Here is an 18072-nt window from a genome sequence, read left to right as displayed (position 1 = left end):
TCTTTGAATGTCTGATAGAATTCAGCTGTGAATCCATCTGGTCCTGGACTTTTTTGGTTGGCAATTTTTTTTAAACTACTGATTCAATTTTGCTGCTTGCTATTGGTCTGTTCAGGGTTTCTGTTTCTTCCTGATTTAATTTAGGAGGGTTTTATATTTCCAGGAATTTATCTATCTCCTCTAGATTTCCTAGTTTGTGCACATAAAAGCGTTCATAATAGCCTTAGCTAATCTTTTGTATTTCTGCGGTATTGGCTGTAGTTTCATTTCTCGATGCGAAATGAAATCTTATTTGGATCTTCTCTCTTCTTTTTTTGGTTAATCTCACTAATGGTCTATCAATATTATCTTTTCAAATAACATGCTTTTTGTTTCATTTATCTTTTGTATTTTTTTGTTTTGATTTTATTTAGTTCTCTGATCTTTGTTATTTCTTGTGTTATGCTGGGTTTGGATTTAGTTTTTTTTTGAGAAATGTCTATTCATATTTTTGCCCACTTTTTAATGGGATTATTTGGTTTTTACTGTTGAATTGTTTGAGTTCCTTTTATAGTCTGGATATTAGCCTTTTGTCAGATGAATAGTTTGCAAATATTTTCTCCCATTCAGCAGATTGTCTCTTCACTCTGCTGATTGTTTCCTTTGCTGTGCAGAAGCTTTTTAGTTTAATGTAGTTCTATTTATCTATTTTTGTTTTTGTTTTCTGTGCATTTGAGGTCATAAGCATAAAATCTTTGCCTAGACCAATGTCCTGAAGCATTTTCCTTATGTTATCTTATAGCAGTTTATAATTTTAGGTGTTACATTTAAATCTTTAATCCATCTTGAGTTGATTTTTATATATGGTGAGAGATAGGGTCCAGTTCTATTCTTCGGTGTATGGATATCCCACCACGATTTATTGAAGAGGATGTTTTTGCCCGAGTGTAGGTTCCTGGCACCTTTGTCAAAAATTAGTTGGCTGTAAATATGTGGATTTATTTCTGGGTTCTCTATTCTGTTCCATTGGTCTGTGTGTCTGTTTTTATACCAGTAACATGCTGTTTTGGTTACTATAGTCTTATAATATACTTTGAAGTCAGGTAGTATGATGCTTCCAGCTTTGTTCTTTTTGCTCAGATTGCTTTGGCTCTTCAGGCCCTTTTTGGTACCATACAAATTTTTTTTTCTATTTTACTATTTTGTTTTTTCTATTTCTGTGAAAAACGACATTGGTATTTTAATAGGGATTGCTTTGATTCTGTAGATTGCTTTGGGCAGTATGATCATTTTAATGATATTAATTCTTCCAATCCATGAACATAGAGATGTCTTTCCATTTGTTTGTGTCCTCTTCAATTTTTTTTCTTTTTTTTGAGATGGAGCCTTGTTTGTTGCCCAGGCTGGAGTGCCTTGGCACAATCTCAGCTCACTGCAACCTCTGCGTTTCTCCTGCCTCAGCCTCCCGAGAAGAGTAGCTGGGACTACAGGCGTGTGCCACCATGCCTGGCTAATGTTTGTATTTTTACTAGAGATGGGGTTTCACCACGTTGGCCAGGTTGGTCTCAGACTCCTGACCTCAGGTGATCTGCCCACCTTGGCCTCCCAAAGTCCTGGGATTACAGACATGAGCCACACCGCACCTGGCCCTCTTCAATTTTTTTAATCAGTGTTTTGTAGTTTTCCTTGTAGAGATCTTTCACTTTCTTCGTTAAATTTATTCCCAAGTATTTTATTTTTTATAGGTATTATAAATGAGATTGTCTTCTTGATTTCTTTCTCAGCTAATTCATTTTCGTTGTATGGAAACGCTACTGATTTTTGTATGTTAATTTTGTATCCTGCAACTTTACTGAACCTATTTATCAGACCTAGGAGATTTTTGGTGAACTCTTTAGGATTTTCTAGTATAAAATCATATCATCAGCAAAGAAGGACAAATTTTTCTTTTTTGATACAGAGTCTCACTCTGTCACCCAGACTAGAGTTCAGTGGTGTGATCTTGGCCCACTGCAACCTGCGCCTCCCAGGTTCAAGCAATTCTCCTGCATCAGCCTCCTGAGTAGCTGGGATACAGCTACCACACCAAGCTAATTTTTGTATTTTTAGCAGAGATGGGGTTTCACTGTGTTGACCAGGCTGGTCTCGAACTCCTGACCTCAAATGATCTGCCTGTCTTGGCCTCCCAAGGTGCTGGGATTACAAGCGTAAGCCACAGCTCCTGGCCAAGAAAGACAATTTGACATCCTCTTTTGCAGTTTGGGTGCCTTTTATGTCCTTCTCTGGCTGAATAGCTCTGGCTATGACTTCCAGCAATATGTTGAATAGGAGTAGTTGAAAAATGTTCATCCTTGTCTTGTTCCAGCTCTCAGAGCTCTCAGAGAAAAGACTTTCAGCTTTTTCTTATTCAGTATGATGTTAGCTGTAGGTTTGTCATGTATGGCCTTTTTATGTTGAAGTATATTCCTTCTATGCCTCATTTGTTGAGAGTTTTGGTCATGAAGGACATTGAATTTCACCAAATGCTTTTTCTATATCTATTGAGATGGTCATATGATTTTTGTTCTTCATTCTGCTGATGTGATTTATCACGTTTACTGATTTGCATATGTTGAACCATCCTTGCATCCCTGGGATAAATCCCACTTGATCACATTGGTTTTTTGTTTTTTGGTTTTTTTTTTTTTCTGAGATGCTGTTGGATTTGATTTGCTAGTATTTTGTTGACAAATTTTGCATCAGTATTCATCAGGGATATTGGCCTATAGTTATCTCTTTGTGTTGTGTCCTTGTCTGGTTTTGGTACCAGGGTAGTGCTGGCATAGAACGAGCTAGGGAGAATTTCTTCCTCTTCAATTTTTTGGAATAATTTGAGGAGAATTGGTGTTAGTTCTTCTATGAAAGTTTGATAGAATTTGGCAGTAAAGGTCAAGTGTGTTGGCACATGCCTGTAATCCCAGCACTTTGGGAAGCTGAGGCAGGTGACCACCTGAGGTCAGGAGTTTGAGACCAGTGCAGCCAACATGGTGAAACCCTGTCTCTACTAAAAATACAAAAAATTAGCTGGGCGTGGTGGTGATCACCTGTAGTCCCAGCTACTCATGAGGAGGAGAATCACTTGAGCCTGGGAGGCGGAGGTTGCAGTGAGTTGAGATCACGCCACTGCACTCCAGCCTGGGCGACAGAGTGAGACTCCATCTCAAACAAACAAACAAAAACAATAACAACAACAACAACAAAGAATTCGACAGTAAAGTCATCCAGTCCTGGACTTTGTCAGAAGACTTACTAATTCAATCTCCTTACTCATTATTAGTCTGTTCAGGTTTTTTTGGGTTTTTTTTCCTGATTCAATCTTGCTAGGTTGCATGAGTCCAGGAATTTATCCATTTCTTCTAGGTTTTCCAGCTTGTTAGTGTATTTTTCATAATTGTCTCTGATGATCTTTTATATTTTCGTGATGTCAGTTGTAATGTCTCCTTTTTCATTTCTGATTTTATTTATTTGGGTCATCTCTCTTTTTTATGGTTAGTCTAGCAAGTTGTTTATTGATTTTATCTTTTCAAAACAACTAGTTTTTCATTTTGTTGATCCTTTGTATCTTTTTTTAGTCTCCATTTTATTCTGCTCTGAACTTTATTAATTCTTTCCTTCCACTAATTTGGGTTTTTTTTTCTTGCTTTTCTAGTTACTTGAGGTGCATGATTAGATTGTTTATTTGAATTTTTTATCTTTTTATGTAGGTGTTTATTTCTATGAACCTCCCTTTTAGCACTGCTTTTTCATAGATTTGGATATGTTGTTTCAATTTTCATTTGTTTCAAGGAATTTTTTTATTTCCTCAATTTCTTCCTTGATGCAATGATTATCCAGTAGCAGCGTGTTTAATTTTCATGCATTTGTACAGTTTCCAAAGTGCCTTTTGTTGTTGATTTCTGGTTTTATTCTATTGTGGTCTAAGAAGATATCTGATATAATTTTGATTTTTAGAACAATTTTTGAGACTTGCCTTTTGTCCTATGATCTTGATTGGGTAGTATACTTTGGCTTTGATTCTGAGTGTGTACAGTAGTGTAGTCTCTGTGTAATTTCTTTGGCTATAAACAACATCAGTGGTGTCTATGATTTCCTTGATGGCTTAGGGTGCATTTGTTAGTGGAGGCTGTGTTGAAGTTTTTCTGGGGACTGGGACACCAGGTGGGCCAGTATTTAGGCCCTAGGGGTGGCAGCAGTGGGCTGACCATGTCTGTCCTTGGGACCCAGTGTGGAGTATGCTGGCACCAGTGTTAGCAAGTCCAGGTGGGCCAAATATTAAGCCTCTAGGTGGCTTTCGTAAGTGCTGGATATAGCAACAGTAGGCCAGGCAGGTGTGTGGGTTCTTCGACCCCCGGGCAGGCAGTATGGCATGGGCAATGGCAGTAGCAGTGATGGGACAACCCTTTGCTCCCATGCAGGCTATGCTGATGTTGGAAGTAGTTGTGATGGGCTGGGAGGGCCAGTCCCCAGGCCTATAGGTAGCACATGTGGGTGGGTGCCAGCTGTGGTTGTAGCAGCAGGTTGGATGGGCCCAACCTTAGACTTTGGAAGGATTGCTCAGGTGTGAATGGTGGTAGACTGGGTTGTATGAGCCCCACTTTACAGTTTGCCTTTTCTAGACTGTCATGTAATTGGAATCATATAGGCCGTGGCCTTCTTAGACTGGCTTCTTTCACTTGGCAATATGTTTTTAAGGTTCCTTTGTGTCTTTGCATGGCTTAATAGCTCATTTCTTTTTGCTGCTGAATAATATTCTTTTGTACAGATGTACCCCAGTTTGTTTATTCATTTTTGGCTATTATGAATAAAGCTGCTACTAGCATTCATATGCGATTTTGTGTAGGAGTAAGTTTTCAACTCATTTGGATAAATATCTAGAAGCATGATTTCTGAATCATTATTATTGGACTTGCTGTTGCAAACCCCTTTTCCTTATTCACCTTCCTTTTTGTCTTTCTCCCTCAGATAGAATGACTTAAGAAAAATAAAAACAGTGCATATTCAAAATTTTTTTAAATTAAAGCAACACAAAAAGTGCAAAGAAGAAAGTATGAAAAAATAAAAAATCTATGGCCTGGAAATAAACATATTAATATTTGATAGGTGTCATTCCAGACATCCCCTTATACATGTATATATGCAGATGGAAGGTGGAATTGCTACTGCTGCTCCCATCCCCTGCCCCCACCCACCCACACACACACCAGGAACGCTCCATATCTCTTACCTTACATTATTTTCCTCCATAGCTTTTATAAACCTCTGGCCTCCTCTATATTTACTTGCCTTTTTCTTGCCATTAGAAGACCATCTTCATAAAGGGAGGGATTTTGTTTGGTTTACTTCTATATCCCCAGTGCCTGGACAGTGTGCCTAGACACATACTAGGTGCTCAATAAGTGACTTATGAATAAATGAATACCTACATAGGAATATCAGATCAAAAAATGAAACCATATTATTAATATGTATTTTAAAATAAAATTTTATTTTTATTTGAATTCAATTAAATATTATTTTAAAATATTAAATGTTTCCTTACCATAAGAAATATTTTTTCCCAAAAGAAATTCCACTCAAGTTAATTTTTAAAACTATGAAAACCGCCAGGTGCAGTGGCTCACGCCTGTAATCCCAGCACTTTGGGAGGCCGAGGTGGGCAGATCACGAGGTCAGGATATCGAGACCATCCTGGCTAACACGGTGAAACCCCGTCTCTACTAAAAATACAAAAAATTAGCCGGGCATGGTGGTGGGCGCCTGTAGTCTCAGCTACTTGGGAGGCTGAGGCAGGAGAATTGCGTGAACCCGGGAGGCGGAGCTTGCAGTGAGCCGAGATCACGCCACCGCACTCCAGCCTGGGCAACAGAGCGAGACTCCGTCTTCAAAAAAGAAAAAAAAGAAAACCATTAAGAGATGATGAGATACAGAAACCACATATTTCACTTCTAGGCAGTTGTCTGTTCACTCCATGCTATTAAATATGAGGAGAAATTAACGTTCTTAAATTTGCTTCCGCTTGTCGTTCCCATCCCCACCTGCCAATTTTCATCATTTATATTTTGTTAGTTACATTATCCTTGTTGTATCATGGCAATTCCACACATTTCTTTAATTTTGTGTATAGGTAGATTCAGTGCTCATCACCACTTCTTTCACCATTACTTCTCCATTCCTGAGGTTTCAAATTTTGCTTCATTCTGAATTGCCTAGATTTCATCAAGTAGTTTTTCAAGAAGCTCTCAATGATGCTGTAATCTTTGAGAACGTTCATGCTTAAGAATATCTGGTACTGTAAAGGACACACTGACTTGCTATAAAGTTCTTGGTTTACTTTTTCTTTCTCTCAACTATTTGTAGACATTGCTCTATCAATACGGGAGAAGTATTAGGCCAACCTGCAGTTTTTGTTTGCAGTTAGGAGTGATGTTGAAGCTATTTTACAACCAAGACAGTATGAGCAATAACTAATCAGAAAAGATTAGGATCGAACAACTTACTAGCCCTACTGATGCATACCCACTGAATATAAGCTCTGCTTATAGTGAAAAGTCAAAGAGAACAGAAGGATTTAATGTGAAGAATGAAAGTCCCTCGTTTCTTAAGAAACGTTTCTCTTCAGTTATGTTCCAATTGTAATTTAGTGTGGAATGAATGGCGTGTTTCATGCTGTCTTCTCTTCAGGAATAGTTGTAAATCTAGATAACACACACCTCCACAAGTGTAGAGAATAAACAGACCTCTAATTTGCTTTAGTCCCCAGGGTTGGCTACAGCACAGCTGCCCTTGGATCGACATGGAGAAACCTGCATTCAGAGGTCCAAATCTTGTCCCTAGGACTTAGCTTCTTCACCTGGGACATTCAGATGATACTAATTGAGGAAACCAAGATACAGGAATTTAGTACCCATCTATTCCTTCTAATACAAAACATCGGAGAATTCTGGCTTTTGCAAACTGTTGTTGACATTTTATACCCAGATGTTACCATTACCTTTGAAGCCTCTTGTGCCTCCTCCCTGACACCACTCTGCTCTCTTTCCGCCTGGAGCAACCACTGACCCAAAATTTGCATTTGTCATTTTTTTTCTTTTTGTTGCCATTTTACCACATACATTTGTATCCCTAAACAATAAAGTGTCTAGGTTTGAAAGCTGCTAAATCCACGAGTGAGATCACACTATATTTATACTTCAGCAACTTGCTTTCTTCACTCAGCATGGTTCCTGACATTCATCCATACGGATGTGTGTAGCAGTAGTTTATTCATTTTCATTGCTGCATAGTATACCATTGTGTGAATTATCACAATTTATTCATTCTACTGTTGATGGGCATTTGCGTTATTTCCTGTATTTCTTTGCTATTGCAAACAATGTTACTGTAAACATTCTTATGGTGTGTCCCTTGGGGCACATGTGTAAGAAATTCTCTAGAATATATGCCTAGGAGTGGAATTGCTGAATCATGCACTATGTACATCTTTAATTATATTACATAATGCCAAATTGTTTTTTAAAAATGGTTATACCAATTTACACTTTCCTTATAGGGCTGGAGTTCTGGCTCAATATTCTCATCTACACTTGTTATGGTCATGGATCATACAATCTGGTGGTATATCTGCCTTATTTCCTCATTTTACTTTTTATTATTTTTCTAATTTTTTCTAACTTTACTCAGATACTTAATTTTCATCCCTTTTTTAATAAATGCATTTAATTTTTGATATTTTTGAGAGGTGATTCTGTATGCTTTCATATGTGGTGTTCTCATTGTTCATATCTAAGTAATCCATAATTCCAGTTTTGAATTCTATTTCTGGCTAGATAAATTAAAAAACCATTCCACTATAAACACATAGAAATGCAATATAAATTATAACAGGCTTTTAAATGCACAGATAAGCTCACCACAAATTAAAAGAAATCACAGAAACAAAAATTAAGAAAAACCTGTAAAACAAAATTTAAGTAGGAGCTCACATGATGGCTTCCATGCATTCTTAGATTTTAGAAATACAGGTCCCCAGCATGATAAATTTAAAAAGCAAATGAACTGCAGGACACTAGAAAGAAAATATTCTAAAAGTAACAGAGAATAACAAATATATTATCTATTTAAAAAAGGGAGATAGGCCAGGCGCCGTGGCTCAAGCCTGTAATCCCAGCACTTTGGGAGGCCGAGGTGGGCGGATCACAAGGTTGGGAGATCAAGACCATCCTGGCTTACATGGTGAAACCCTGTCTCTACTAAAAAATACAAAAAATTAGCTGGGCGTGGTGGCAGGCGCCTGTAGTCTAAGCTACTTGGGAGGCTGAAGCAGGAGAATGGCGTGAACCCAGGAACCAGAGCTTGCAGTGAGCTGAGATTGTGCCACTGCACTCCAGCCTGGGTGACAGGGCAAGACTCTGTCTCAAAAAAAAAAAAAAAAAAAAAAAAAAAAAAGGGAGCTAGACTGAAAGCCAAAACAGTAACAAGTGAGAAGAGGGTAGAATAATTTCTTCACAGAACTTCAATACACTATCTATCAATATTCTATTCCCAGCTAATTCTATTAGCTAATTCTATTCCCAGTTATTATACAAGATTGAAACTTCACCACAAAGATACCTTCATGGAAGGAATTCCTAAATGAAATTAATTAGCACAGAAACTAAGCATACTTGGCAAAATTTCAAAAAGACCACTAAAGCAAGTGGAAATAGACTACATAAGAAATTAAAAGCACAAAAATGTCAAAAAAATCCAAATAATATATATTAAATTGACAAAACTCCTCAGTTATAAGACAAATTATGTTTTTTTGGTAACAGTGCACCCAGAACATGAAGTAATAAAAGGGTGATGAGGTCAAAGAGAGAGCTGGGGCTGTCTCATAAAGAAACTTGTGGACCTGGATAAGAAATCTGAGACTTATTGTGTGGTGGGAAGCCACTGAGGAGTTTGAGCAAGGGAGTGACATGAACTGATTTTTGTTTTAAAAAGCTCATTCTGGCGGTTAAATGAACTGTTTTGAGTCAAGAAAGAAGTAAGGAAATGTGTTAGAAAATTCCATTGACTTTTTTTTGGAAAGTGACACGTTAAAGTCTTTTTCTATTACCATGGATTTATCACCTCTCCTAATCTTCTTGGAGTTTTTGCTTTATGTGTTTTGATACAATGTTGTAAGCAGCACAAGTAGAAGTTAACATCTTACTGGTGAATTGAAGCTTTTTAAAAGAGATGTTTTCTTTTCTTTTCTTTTTTCAGAGATAGGGTCTTGCTGTGTTGCCCAGGCTGGACTTGAACTCCTGGGCTCAAGTGATCCTCCCACATCAGCCTCCCAAGTAGCCGGGACTTCAGGCATGCACCACCATGCCTGTGCATTGACATTTTTAAAAGTCCATCTAAAGCATCCTCCTTTGACCCATTTACTAATTTTTATTTTAAAATTTCATTGCATGCTTTTATTTTTATTATCATTTACTAACTGGTAAATGAATTCATGTCTTCATTTTTACACTTTCTGTGTTATTTTTTACTGGGTATGCCTTTTGTAAATATCATGCAGCAAATTTTATTTAGTCAACAAATATTTAAAGAGCACTCTCTATGTTATCAATCACATTTTAAGCATTAAGAAGAGAAATGGAGGAAGTTATGAAGCTCACAGTCGAAAAAGTTCACATTTAATTGCTTCTCAGCCTTTCAGTTAGGAGCTACTGTAAAAAGTTCATGCTTCCTATGTTTTGCTTTTTAAATTATGGGAACTTCTATGGCTATTCCTCAAAACGTAGTGTTAGGAAAGTAGAGGGAACAGGCCATCTTGTCTGATATTAGAAAAATAAAAAAATCTCTATCAATTAGAAAGCTCTGCTCAGGGTTTTGATGTTAACTCTGTGGTTAGTAATCTCACTGCCTATACAGTATTTTTCACAAGCCAGGGTAATGACTATTAGTGAGAGTTTTAAACTCAGTGAGTGAGGGGGCATGGGTATCACCTGCACCTCACATATTCTACTCTCTGAACCACCATGGCCTATTTCTTAGGGGTCATTTGTGTATGGCTGAACGAAAATATGTTAGAGCTGAAAGTACCTCAAAAATCAAACCATAAGTGAGTTCCTTCTTGTTCAGTCTGTAAAAAATGTCTTTTCAGTTCTGAATATCCCACGAAGTGAGATTTTTAATGACAAGGTAAAGCATTAGAAACACATTTTGCAATACCAAAGAGGAAAGAAAAGTGGCTCGAAATGCAGAGCTGCTCTGAGTCTGTCAGATCCTGTCTTCTAACTCATGTTGCTTTCTCAGTTCCCTCCTCTTCCTTCCCCTCTATACACCACACACAAAGAGAAAAAAAGAGATGACCTCAACCTGAGACCTGAGAAGAATGTGTAGCCACTTTGTGTTAACTCTGAAGGAGTTCTCAGTTGAGGGATCAATATTCATGCCATTTTGCCACACATGGGTAGCAGTCAATTCGTCAAGCACTCCACAGTTATTTCCCCAATTCCCCAACGCACACCCCCAAATCTGTCTCCCTTTAAGATAATACCATGATGTCAGTATCATAACACTCATATTTCGAAAGGTTAGAGAACTCTGTGTTGTGCTGTTTAAGACGAAATGTGAATTAGTTGTCAAGACTTTGTTTGATGCCTAATATGGGATCATCAACAGAAGGTGGATGGTGTGCATCACAATTTGTGCATATCGCACTAAGTTGAAATCCAATATGATCAACGGAAGACTCCAACCACCTGAAATTTCATCGTGAGTCATTTTGTGCATATCCCTCCAAGCCTTTATTTTATCCTAGATTGATCTTCCTCTTGATTAAATCTTCTTTGACAATTTAGTACTCGAGTCCATGACGATTCATCCTTTCCCTGATTTTTTATTTTTGTAAAGTTTATGCCAGAGTATGGGGCTTCTTTATGCAATAATTACTTTGTGGATGATGAAACATCATTTTTATTCCAGTGACAGCTTGGATTTCTTAAAAGTAGGGCTCATATGATTTACTTTGGGGTACAATGGCTATCTACTCCAGATATTTGTTGACTGAATATTGATTACATCATATGGATGTTAACATCAGGATAGTGTTGACTGGCAAAGGCATAAAGTGAAGAGTGCTTAGATAAAATTCTTAGGTTGAAAGAGTTTGCTACCTAGAATGGAGACAAAGTGCAAATGAATATTTATGATGTAGTGTGGTAAGCACCGTGGTAGAGGCATATGCAATCATAATTCACAGTTAGAAACACATGGGTTGGTTATAAAAGCATAGTTCAGGACTCTCTGAAGAGGAGTAGAGGAAAAAGAGTATCTGGTACAGCAAGAGCAAGAACATGACAACATGAGATTTCCTATCTCACAAACAAGCGAGGCACTTTAAGTGAAGATCTTGAATGCCATGCTAAGCAGTTTGGACTTAATAGGGAACCATCAAAGATTTCAATATGTTTTTATTGAAAAATATCCAGAGCTGATTTTCTCTCTAGGAAGACCCACCCCTTGTCTGCTGTAGGCAAAAGAATATTGGAGAATTCTGACACTGAGTTTTTTTTGTTTTTTTTTTTTCTCATTCTAACCTCTGTTCTCCCTCTCATCAAATCATCCAGAGACTGGATGGATTTTATTTTCCATAACACAAAAGTTAGCCTCCAGCCTGGTCAACATAAGGAGACCCCATCTCTACAAAAAAGATTTAAAAATTAGCTGGGCATGGTGGTGTGTGCCTATAGACTCAGCTAAGTGGGAGGGTGAGGTGGGAGGCTGACTTGAGCCCAGAAGGCAGAGGCTGCAGTGACCCGTGATCATGCCACTGTACTCCAGCCTGGATGACAGAGCCAGAATGTCAAACAAACAAACAAGATTAGCTGTAATATACCAAGGTGAGGGGAAACTATTTCATGTGATGAAAAGTCAAGTCCAAGACCCATGTCATCCTGGGTACTTACAGAAGAAGCCCACCCAATCTGTCCAGGAGCTGACATGGAAACCCCAGCATGTGAATCTGCTGGCCTGACAGCTGTAACAGAAGCTTGCAGAGAAGCTGCCAACCCAGAGGGCAGTCTGTGGCCAGGAAAAAAAAATGAGATTTCTACAGCCTCTAGTGTGACAACTAACCATACCACTGAGGAAGTGGGTGGGGAGATACAGATGCTGGTAGAGAAAGACGACATGAAGGTGTTCAAAGTCAGCTGTTGATTTTCACTATCTATTGCTTCACTGGCTAGGAGCATCATGGTGGTTGTTAAGCAAAATTGGGGCAGATAATCATAAAAAGTAGGATAATTGTGTCTTTCAACTAAGTTTTTAGAAAATGTTTATTTGTCCCCATTTCATGGAGATGAAGACCTATAAGAAAGCCATCTACACTGTTCTAAACCCATTGTGATTTGGAAACTTTCAAAGAGATACTTAATCAAAACCGAGACAGCTCACAAGACTTTTTACCTTAAATAGGCCTCTAACATATTTTAATATAAATTTTGTTAAAGTAGGTTTAATAAGCAAAAGCATAAAAATGGGAGCAAAAATAAATAGATCTACTTGAAAACAAGTTTGTCAGTATAATCCAAATCAGTTCAAAATTAATTTATGTTTAGCTTTAAAATTGTGACTGAAGGGAGCAACGGTCAAGTAGATACCTAAACTTAGTAGATCTCTAAATTTAATTTGTAGGCATTGAACAGCTTCCTTTAATGGGTCCAAACAAATAACTTCAAATGTATCCATTTTAATTTACCAACAAGAAGTTCATGACTCAGGGAGGAAGTTGGTTTTTTCGTCAAGTCACCATGCACCCTCTGACCTTTCATTGCTGCCTTTCCTAGAGATGACCTGGGGACAAAAGATTTGCTCAACTTAAACCTAACTCTCCCCACACTCCCTTTCAATAATGAGGATCCAGGCCCGGCATGGTGACTCATGTCTGTAATCTCAGCACTTTGGGAGGCTGAGGTGGGAGGATCGCTTGAGGCCAGGAGTTCAAGACCAGACTGGGCAACATAGTGAGACCCTATCTCTACAAAAAATTAGTTGGGCATGGTAGCGTGCGTACACCTGTAGTACTACCTACTTGGGTGGCTGAGGTGGTAGGATAACTTAAGCCCTGGAGTTTGAGGTTACAGCAAGTTACGATTGCACCACTGCACTCCAGCCTGGGTGACAGAGCAAGGCCCTGTCTCAATAATAATAATAATAATAATAATAATAATAATAAAAAATAATGAGGATCCACAGCCAATGGCTCAGTAGATAGTCAATTTCCAGTTGTCTATTACCATATGCTCTGATTGGCTACTTCTGTCAAGAATGTAGTGATCTCACCTCCAGTGGGCTTTTAAGTGCACAATGAGGTGTAAAGTTACGCAGGTAGCCAAGAGCTGTGTTGGCGCCTAAAAAATGAGAACCTCGTAAATGCCTGTGACATCAAGAACCTGCCTGATTTCTATCGTTTAATCTGTGACCTCTGCCTCAGTAGAAAGATACGGGAATGGGAAGATAATCTGTACCATATCAAACTTTTAAAAAAACAGCTGCCTTTCACAGCTTACCAGGTTTCCATTATTTATATGTGAAGATTTATGTTAGAAATAATTAATATTTCATTGGCTGTCTGTAGCTAAGCAAATCATCAACTCACCAAATCTTTTCCCTCGGATTCTTACATTTGTATTCCTAACAAATAAGAAGTCTTCCTAGAGGTGGAGACATAGAACTATAGAGACAGAGACTTCTCTGGCAACACTGTGGAGTATAGAATAGCAGTGGTGCAACTGGAGGCATGGAGACCTGTTTGAACATTATTGTCATAGTGCAAGGAAAAGGAAATTAGGATTCTGATCTAGGAAGTGGCACAGGAATGAAGAATATGTTCTGGAGTTGTGAGAGAATTTGGTGAAAGAATTGACATGTAATGAGTAAATGTGAGAAAGTGAAAAATAAGAGATGGCTGAGGGTTTTATCCTGGATTATTGACATAGATGGACACAGATGTTGATGCACAATGGAGATTAGGTTTAGGGAAGGAGGTGGGATAACAAGATGAGTTTGATAAACTCTATGTGATGTACAGTAGGAAGTTATTATAATGGGAAATAACTGGAACTAATGTGTCTACATATTTGCCTGCCTCCTGCATAAGACTGTGAGCTCTTTGAGTGCATTCATCTTTGCTTTCCAGTGCTTAACACAGAGCCCAGCATATAGCAAGGGCTCAGTGTCTTTTTTTTTTTTTTTTTTTTGAGACGGCGTCTCGCTCTGTCTCCAGGCTGGAGTGCAGTGGTGCTATCTCGGCTCACTGCAACCTCCTTCTCCTGGGTTCAAGTGATTCTCCTGCCTCAGCCTCCCGAGTAGCTGGGACTACAGGCATGCACCAGCACCCCCAGCTAATTTTTGTATTTTTAGTAGAGACAGGGTTTCACCATGTTGGCCAGGATGGTCTCCATCTCTTGACCTCGCAATCCGCCAGCCTCCGCGTCCCAAGGTGCTGGGATTACACGCGTGAGCCACTGTGCCCGGCCTCAGTATCTTTTTTAATAAATGAGAAGTTGAGTTAACATTGAAAATATGAATATTGCCTTATTGCAATCAATATTCCTAACTAAATGGATCAAATGTCATGTCATTATTGCAAATTCAGTTTAGAGTTCATAAGAGCAATTTAGATTTTAAGATTTTCCTTGCTGAAATCAGCAGTTTCTAAGGATGGAAGGAATTGGTTTTGCAAAGAAGTGTACAGATGGTCTTCAACTTAGGATGGTTTGGCTTACAATTTTTCAACTTTATGATGGTGCAAAAGCAATACACACCCAGTAGGAACCATACTTCAAATTTTGAATTTTGATCTTTTCTGGGGCTAGCAATAATAACACAGTACAATACTCTCACGATGCTGGTCAGTCGCAGCGAGCCCCTGCTCCCAGCCAGCTAAGCAAACATGAGGATGAACAACCAATACTCTACAGTGTACTGTATTCAATACATTATGTGAGATATTCAACACTTTATTACCTAATAGGTTTTGTTTTAGACGATTTTGCCCAATTCTAGGCTAATGTAAGTGTTTTGAGCATGTTTAAGGTATGGTGTTCAGTAAGTTAGGTGTATTAAACACATTTTCAATTTAGAATATTTTCAACTGATGATGGGTTTATTGGGACGTAGCCCCCTCATGAGTGGAGAAGCATCTGTATTTCGAGAATATGGTACATGTGAGAGAAGGTCAGGCTGGATGGGACCAGAAGAAGGAAGGGTGGAGAAAACCTTTTAGCAGAAGGAGGGAGACACTAAACCTCTGGAAGCTGAGAGAAAATGTACCCACTCTGGAGAGGAGAAAAGACTAAAGTGAAAGGGAGTCCAAGAAACACCTAGAACTAGCCTTCACCTAGGGAGCGGGGGAGTTGGTCTTTCTGAACCATCCCCAACTCCCCAGGAGCTAAGTCAGGAGCTCTGACACTCTGGACTCCAGGAATACAGAAGATCTTGAAGTTCCTCAAACAAAACACAGTACAATGACGAAGTGGTCGAGATTCACTTAGAAATTGCGTAGGAGAGCCATTTCTTTTCACTGCACACTCTGTTTCATGAGAAGATTATACAGTCAAACTGAAAGAGGTGTAGACTGAGGTCAAATATTATGTCATATTTTAATACAAGGCACTTAGAGCAAAGTGCATCACTTTTGTGCATCACTTTTTAAAGATGCTTTTATTGATGCAAAATAAGCATATGGTAAAACACACAAAGTTTAATTGTATAGCTCAATGAATTTTTTTAATATACATCCATATAACTACCACCAGTTCCAGATGTAGAAGTCTCTCCCATGCTTTTCCTGGTCAACACCAGTCACAAAGGTAACCACTATTCTTACATCACTGTAGATTTGTTTTGGCTATCTTGAACTTCATATGAGTGAAATTTCACAGAATAATTTTCTGGAGTTAGACTTTTTTCACTCTGTGTTATGAGATTTATCCATGCTGTTTAATGTGTATTTTTCTTTGTTTTGTTTTGTTTTTAATTACAGCTTAGTATTCCATTGTATAACTATAGTACAATTTATTTATTCATTCTTCTGTGGGTGGATACTTAGACTATTTCCAGTTTTTGCTTATTATGAACGAATCTCAGGAACATTTTTGTTTGTAACTTTTAGTAGTAGGCATAAGCACTCATTTCTTTTGAGCATATTCCCAGAGGTACAATGGCTGGGTAATAGGGCATTAAGATGTGTGGATTTAGGAGATGCTGCCACACAACTTTCCATGGTGGTTGTGGTAATTAACACTGTCACAGAAGTATATGAGAGTTCAGTTACTCTACTTCCTAGTCAACACATGTTATTGCCAGTCTTTTTTTTTTTTCATTTTTATGAATTCAGGTTGTGTCTAGTAGTAAATCATTGTAATTTTAATTTCCATTATCCTGATGATTAATAATGTTGAGAATTTTATGCTTGATGGCCATTTTGATATCCTCTTTATTTTTTTAAATTTTTGTAGGTACATAGTTGGTGTATATATTTGTGGGGTGCATGAGATGTTTTGATACAGTCATGCAATGTGAAATAAGCACATCATGGAGAATAAGGTATTTCCATCCCCTCAAGTACTTCCCCTTTGAGTTACAAACAAAAAAAAATATGGAATGCTTTAAAAATTTGTGTGTCATTCTTGATCAGGGGCCATGCTAATCTACTCTGTATCTTTCCAATTTTTGTATATGTGCTGCTGAAGCAAGCACTAATATCCTCTTTTTTATTATTATTATACCTTAAGTTCTAGGGTACATGTGCACAACATGCAGGTTTGTTACATATGTATACATGTGCCATGTCGGTGTGCTGCACCCATTAACTCGTCATTTACATTAGGTATATCTCCTAATGCTTTCCCTCCCCCCCTCCCCCCTCCCCCCACCCCACAACAGGCCCTGGTGTGTGATGTTCCCCTTCCTGTGTCCAAGTGTTCTCATTTTTCGATTCCCACCTATGAATGAGAACATGTGGCGTTTGGTTTTTTGTCCTTGCGATAATTTGCTGAGAATGATGGTTTCCAGCTTCATCCATGTCCCTACAAAGGACATGAACTCATCCTTTTTATGGCTGCATAGTATTCCATGGTGTATATGTGCCACATTTTCTTAATCCAGTCTATCATTGATGGACATTTGGGTTGGTTCCAAGTCTTTGCTATTGTGAATAGTGCCGCAATAAACATATGTGTGCATGTGTCTTTATAGCAGCATGATTTATAATCCTTTGGGTATATACCCAGTAATGGGATGGCTGGGTCAAATGGTATTTCTAGTTCTAGATCCTTGAGGAATTGCCACACTGTCTTCCACAATGGTTGAACTAGTTTACAGTCCCACCAACAGTGTAAAAATGTTCCTATTTCTTCATATCCTCTCCAGCACCTGTTGTTTCCTGACTTTTTAATGATTGCAATTCTAACTGGTGTGAGATGGTATCTCATTGTAGTTTTGATTTACATTTCTCTGATGGCCAGTGATGATGAGCATTTTTTCATGTGTCTGTTGGCTGCATAAATGTCTTCTTTTGAGAAGTGTCTGTTCATATCCTTCGCCCACTTTTTGATGGGGTTGTTTGTTTTTTTCTTGTAAGTTTGTTTGAGTTCTTTGTAGATTCTGGATATTAGCCCTTTGTCAGATGAGTAGATTGCAAAAATTTTCTCCCGTTCTGTAGGTTGCCTGTTCACTCTGATGGTAGTTTCTTTTGCTGTGCAGAAGCTCTTTAGTTTAATGAGATCCCATTCGTCAATTTTGGCTTTTGTTGCCATCGCTTTTGGTGTTTTAGACATGAAGTCCTTGCCCATGCCTATGTCTTGAACGGTATTGTGTAGGTTTTCTTCTAAGGTTTTTATGGTTTTAGGTCTAACATTTAAGTAATCCATCTTGAATTAATTTTTATATAAGATGTAAGGAAGGGATCCAGTTTCAGCTTTCTACATATGGCTAGCCAGTTTTCCCAGTGCCATTTATTAAACAGGGAATCCTTTCCCCTTTTCTTGTTTTTCTCAGGTTTGTCAAAGATCA

At 38.3% G+C, this 18072-nt stretch overlaps 1 protein-coding gene and 1 non-coding gene across 9 annotated transcripts in view; one reads left to right on the top strand and one right to left on the bottom strand.

Moving 5' to 3' along the window:
- Positions 1-18072, top strand: part of STAT4 (signal transducer and activator of transcription 4) — a 218659-nt gene that overhangs the window by 109630 nt on the left and 90957 nt on the right. The gene's annotated exons all lie outside the window — the stretch shown is intronic.
- LOC112439243 (U6 spliceosomal RNA) lies at positions 16652-16758 on the bottom strand. Its single transcript, XR_003027525.1, has one exon. It is a non-coding gene; the product is annotated as a U6 spliceosomal RNA (small nuclear RNA).

The sequence above is a fragment of the Pan paniscus genome, chromosome 13, assembly GCF_029289425.2.
Source record: "Pan paniscus chromosome 13, NHGRI_mPanPan1-v2.0_pri, whole genome shotgun sequence".
Lineage (NCBI taxonomy): Eukaryota > Metazoa > Chordata > Mammalia > Primates > Hominidae > Pan > Pan paniscus.
This window is presented reverse-complemented; position numbering and strand designations above follow the sequence as displayed.